Source organism: Eutrema salsugineum, unplaced genomic scaffold (genome assembly GCF_000478725.1).
Source record: "Eutrema salsugineum unplaced genomic scaffold, Eutsalg1_0 scaffold_6, whole genome shotgun sequence".
Taxonomy (NCBI): Eukaryota; Viridiplantae; Streptophyta; class Magnoliopsida; order Brassicales; family Brassicaceae; genus Eutrema; species Eutrema salsugineum.
Genome location: NW_006256547.1, coordinates 13,661,662 through 13,667,027, shown reverse-complemented (window position 1 = coordinate 13,667,027; position 5,366 = coordinate 13,661,662). Strand labels below are relative to the sequence as shown.

Below are 5,366 nucleotides of genomic sequence, written 5' to 3'. Positions count from 1 at the left end.
AAAATAGCAATGCAAATAAAGATAAACGAATGCAGTAAAAACGTTTGTAAAGTTCAGATGGGTGGAGATTAGGCTTAGGGCGTTTCTCAGGAAATCAATGCATGCAGATAAATCGATAAATCAGGGTTCAGGTTTAAGCACGGTTCTTGAACTCGAATCACAGAATTATAATTAACCAACTTCCGTTGTGAGAATTATCTAAGTTAAAATCCTGGAATTCCAAATTCCTTTGCAAACCCTAAAGATTTAAACCAGCTTTAATGCTCAAGTTCGATATGTTCACAAAGTATCTAAACCAAATTCCTTTGCGAATAGCTACTTTGCTCACCCTAGGTTCTTTCCAGTTATTCAATTACACTTCCGTGTCAATTAAGCAACCTAAGATCTAAGTTCTAGGTGGCCAGTCCAGAATTAGCTTTAAGAACAACCTATGGTAAAGAACTAAATAGATTATGAACCCTAACTAACCAATCAATCTAACATCCAATGAAATCTTTTATGAGAACCCTAAACCTAACAAGCAAACTACTCAGACATGGAGATTGAAGCAATAAACATGATTGAATAGTTTGCAGTAAGCAGTAAATAGATTAATAAACAGGGGCTCGAAATCTTCTCTCTCCGGAACAGAGTTTCAGACTTGTCTCCCCAAAAACTCTCAAAAACAAAAGTTCTCTCTAAGAAAATTTAAGGTAATCGTAAAAAGGGAATAAAAACCCTATATATATCTCTAAGACACGTTTTGGGCTTCCTTGGAAACGTTTAGGCCCAACTCCTTCTTCAAATAGGAAACAAAATCGTTTTTTCCTTATTTCTTTGACAAGTGTCGCGCGTCACTCTCCATGGTGTCGAGCGTCACTAAAGCACAAAATCCATACTTGACGAATTTGATCCTGATTAAGCTCCCAAGTGCTCCAAAGTCTCCAGTTAAGCTCCAAACGTACCTAGGACCTGTAAAGACTCCAAAAGACTCGAAAGACACTAAAAAGACTCTATAAATAAGACTTATACCATGGTTAAAAACCATAAAAACCATGATATATCAACTCCCCCAGACTTAGCATTTGCTTGCCCTCAAACAAACATAACACCAAACAACAGAAAGAAGTTTGAAAACACAGAGACTCAACCTTTCATTGGAACATCGCCCTTGACCAATTGCCTGCAACTCAACTACTGCTTCATCATTCCAAATCGAACCACCATGTACTTCTCCGTAGACATTCACAACTTTCCAGATTAAGTCCAAAATTCCACAACATGGTCCATAAACCTTCATCGCTGGATCTCACTGATGATTCAGATGCCAAGAACCTTCTAGATTCTTTCCCGTACTATACTCAAGCAAATCAGCCATACACACTTTGGTACTTTTCTCTCCCCCAGACTTATTCTTTTCGCACATTCATCATCTCTTTTTTTTTTTATGGCATATACTCGATAAGGGTAAAGCTGCGAGTACTGATGGTGTTTGCCATCGAGTCCCCGAGTTGTCCCCTTACCTTGTATCAAAGGTTTTCAGCGAAAGTGGGGTCATGGGAAACTTTCCTACCCCTCACTTCCATCCTTTTGTGTGATCATTCCCACTTAGAGTGAATAATGGGATCATTGGAAACATTCCTAGCCCTTCACTCCTAAGCGAAAATCATCTCAATCTTTTTGACCTTTTTCTTTCTTTCTTCTTTTTCTTAGCTCGTCACAAGGGAGAGAAATACCCACATTAAATTTTACACAGGCTTTCATTGATCAAGTATGAACGAGGAATCAAGCTCTGAGGCATTAGTCACATCAACGAGTTAAAAGTGAAGTTTAGAACTTAGCTCAGGTTAGTGGATTCTGTTGGAAACATGGACGCCTCTAGTCAGCTGGTCAGCCTTTGGATTTTTCATTAGTCGGATCTAGACTGAATCTGCAGCAGTGGTCACTTAGGTGAAAGGTCAGCACAATAATTCCAAGAAAAGCATCATGATCTCCAACAGGTTTTGACTCAAAAACGTTTTGACACAACTGACTCTTAAGAAAACAAACACAATGTCAGCAACTATCTCCCCCAGACTTAAACAACACTGTCCCCAGTGTTATCAAATCCGAAGTTGGCGAAGCAAAAGAAAAGAAACAGAGAAACGCAGGAAAAACAGAGAACTTACCTGGCTGCAATGATGGTGTCGCGCGTCACTGATGATGGTGTTGTGCGACACTTGTTTTCTTCGTACCAAATTGCAGCAGACTAATCCGAATTTCTGGTTTGACTCCGGTTGCCCGATTTCCTAATTTTATTTTTTTTTTGACAGAAGCAAGTGACAAGCGACACCGAAAGTGGTGTCGCTCGACACCAGCCTCTGTTTCACCTGAGACACAAAAAAGAAAAACGAAAATCAACTGAAACAAAAAGACTTATTTACAGACTCACCAGTGGATTGCCTTCCACCAAGCGCTTGTTTAAAGTCATTAGCTTGACTATGGATAGACTATGCATCTGGTGGATCAGACAGTGGCAAAGAGTGCCTCTGTGAAAGTCGTCTCATCCATGGTGGTGTGTAAGCGTTGTGCGCATGAGGTCGTCCAAGGAATACAGGAATAGCACCAGGGTTAGATCTGTGTTTGGGTGGCTTCAACCTATTCCCTGCAATATCATCAAACGAAAAACCAAGTGCTGTACGATAATCTCGTAGCTTGCGTCGCGAGACCGAATCTGCATCTTTCAAATCAGTTTTGATGATATCACAAGAATTAGGATTAGGCTCAAGAAGTGCATACCTTTGCTTTGGTGGAGATGGATGGAGTGCAATGTTTGGAGCTTCCTGATCAACAGCAGTCATTGGTTCTGTAGACGTTTTCGTCAACTCTGGTTGATCTCTCACCTTCTCAGCATCAAACACGTTCTGATCTCCAACTATCACTTCAGGTATTGCACTGACTTGGAATGTCTGACCATCTATGGTGGGATCCTTCAGCTTCTCCATCTTGAAAGTCATGATGGTATCTCCCAGGTGGAGATCAAGGTTACCATGCTTGACATCAATTACTGCTCCAGCTGTAGCTAAAAACGATCTTCCCAGGATAAGAGGATCTTTGGGTTCCTCTCCATATTCCAGAACCACGAAATCTGTAGGAATTATGCAATCACCAACTTTAATCGGAACATCCTCCAAGACACCTTTTGTGATTCTTTTAGATCGATCTGCTAGGATTATAGAGATCTTAGTTGGCTTGAAGTCAGTCATTCCAAGGTTAACAGCTACAGAGTATGGCATGAGGTTTACACTCGAACCAAGATCACACAACGATCTCTTGAACTTCTCTGAGAAGATAGAGCAGTCCAAAACAAAGCTTCCTGGGTCTGAGAGCTTCTCTGGCATCTTATTCTGAATCACAGCACTGACCTGTTCAGAAATCATCATCACTCCTTCCTCATGACTCAGATTATTAGTCACCATTCTCTTCACATAGTGTCTGAGAGTAGGAGCAATCTTCACAGCATCAACCAAAGGAATCTCAATCACAAGTTTCTCCATCAAAGTCTTGCATCTGGCATCATCTATCTCCTGCTTGGACTTCCTAGGACTCCTTGGGTAAAGAACCTTAGGTTTGTAAACCTTTTCCTCAGCACATTTCGGACTTTGAGCAATATCAGCTTTGCTCTGCAATTGGTGACGCGCGACACTGGTTGTGGTGTCGCTCGACACCGGCTCTGCAACTTCGAAATTTTCTTCAGATTCGTCCAACTCCACGATTTCATCCTCAGAAACACCCTTTTTCAGCATAGGAGTCAACTTTTTACCACTTCTTAACGAGATGACACTGCAGTAATGCCTAGGATTGGTATCAGTCTTCCCAGGAAGGAATCCTTCTTGAATTTTTACAGACTCTGCAGTCTGAGAAACCTGAGTATCAAGCTTCTTGACATGAGTGTTCAGAACTTCAATTTTTCCATTCAGATCCAGATACAGAGCATCAATCTTCCCATTGAAATCCACAGTCATCTTCTGCTGACCTTCCAAGATCTGTTCCAGCATAGACTTCACCTCATTATCTGGAGTTTGAGTAGGAGGAGAACCATAGTTCCTTGAAAACCTGTTGTTGGAGTAGGATGTCTGGTACAGAGGTTTGGAGCTGTAACCAGAAGAGTTCTGATTACCTGTGAAGGTACTCCTCTGATTATTTCCATTGTAATTCGTGTTCCCTTGCCCAGAACCAAATCTCTGACCCTGAAATCCAGCTCCATTGATGAAGTTAACATCCTCTTCCTCAAAAGCTTCATCTGGTCCGAAATTCTGAACTCCTGCAGGGTATCTGACAGATTTCTTGCCCACAAGAAGACTATGCACAGAGTCAAGCTTAGCCTTCACCTCAGCAATTTGCGATCCATCCATGTTCCCAGCCTGCTTCCTTCGCTGATAGTCTGCATTCTTGGTACTATTGCTAGATGCCAAGTTTTCGATGAGCTCAACAGCTTCGTCTGGGTATCTGGTGTTGAAGTTTCTATTGCTCGCTGCATCAAGAGCCATCTGATACCTCCAGTCGATACCTCTGAAAAAGATACCCAACAATTGCACATCGCTGAAGCCATGATGGGGGCAGTCTCGTTGGTACGATTTGAATCGCACCCAAGAAGCTTTGAATGCTTCAGTTGGTTCCTGAGAAAAAGTTGAAATTTTCGTCCTCAACTCCTCAGACCTAGCATCATCGAAAAAATTGTGCAGGAAGGCATTCCTGGTCTCTTCCCAAGTAGTGAGTGATCCTGGCTCCAACTGCTTCAACCAGTTAGCTGCTTCTCCAGCAAGAGAGTAAGGAAACAGCTTGCAGAGGAGGAAATCGTTGGACACTCCATTGTATTTGATGCTGGTGACCAAGTCCTCAAACCTCTCGATGTGATCCATAGGGTGCTCATGAGAGTGGCCATGGAAAGGATGCTGACCCACAAGAGTGTAGTACACAGGTTTCAGCTCAAAATCGTTTCTTTGAAACGCAGGGGCGCGAATCGCAGAACGATTTGCATAGAACTGCTCAGGCCTGTTGTAATCTCCAAGTGTTCGTCCCCGACCAGCTGCAGGTGCAGGTTCCCTTACATTCCGATCTTCTAGAGCGTTCCTCTGATGTGGAACGATCACAGCATTACCACGCGGTGCAGGTGGTGGATTCTGGTCAACAACATTCACTGGTAAAGGTGCTGGTGGAATGATGTTGCCATCTCCATCAAGCCTTTGGCCTCTCGCATTGCACACATGACCCTCTTGATCTCTCCAGACTCCAGCATCATCACGAACAAGTCCATTGGCGTTTTCCATCATTGCCGGATCTCTTGCTTTCCTGTTCGTTCGCTCTAACTCAGCTAGCTCTTCCTTGCTCAAATCACTAGCGGGATG

At 42.7% G+C, this 5,366-nt stretch overlaps 1 non-coding gene across 1 annotated transcript; it reads left to right on the top strand.

The window, feature by feature from the left end:
- Positions 1 to 4,563: 4,563 nt before the first annotated feature.
- Positions 4,564 to 4,670, top strand: LOC112083765. Its single transcript, XR_002897893.1, has one exon. It is a non-coding gene; the product is annotated as a small nucleolar RNA R71 (small nucleolar RNA).
- Positions 4,671 to 5,366: the final 696 nt, after the last annotated feature.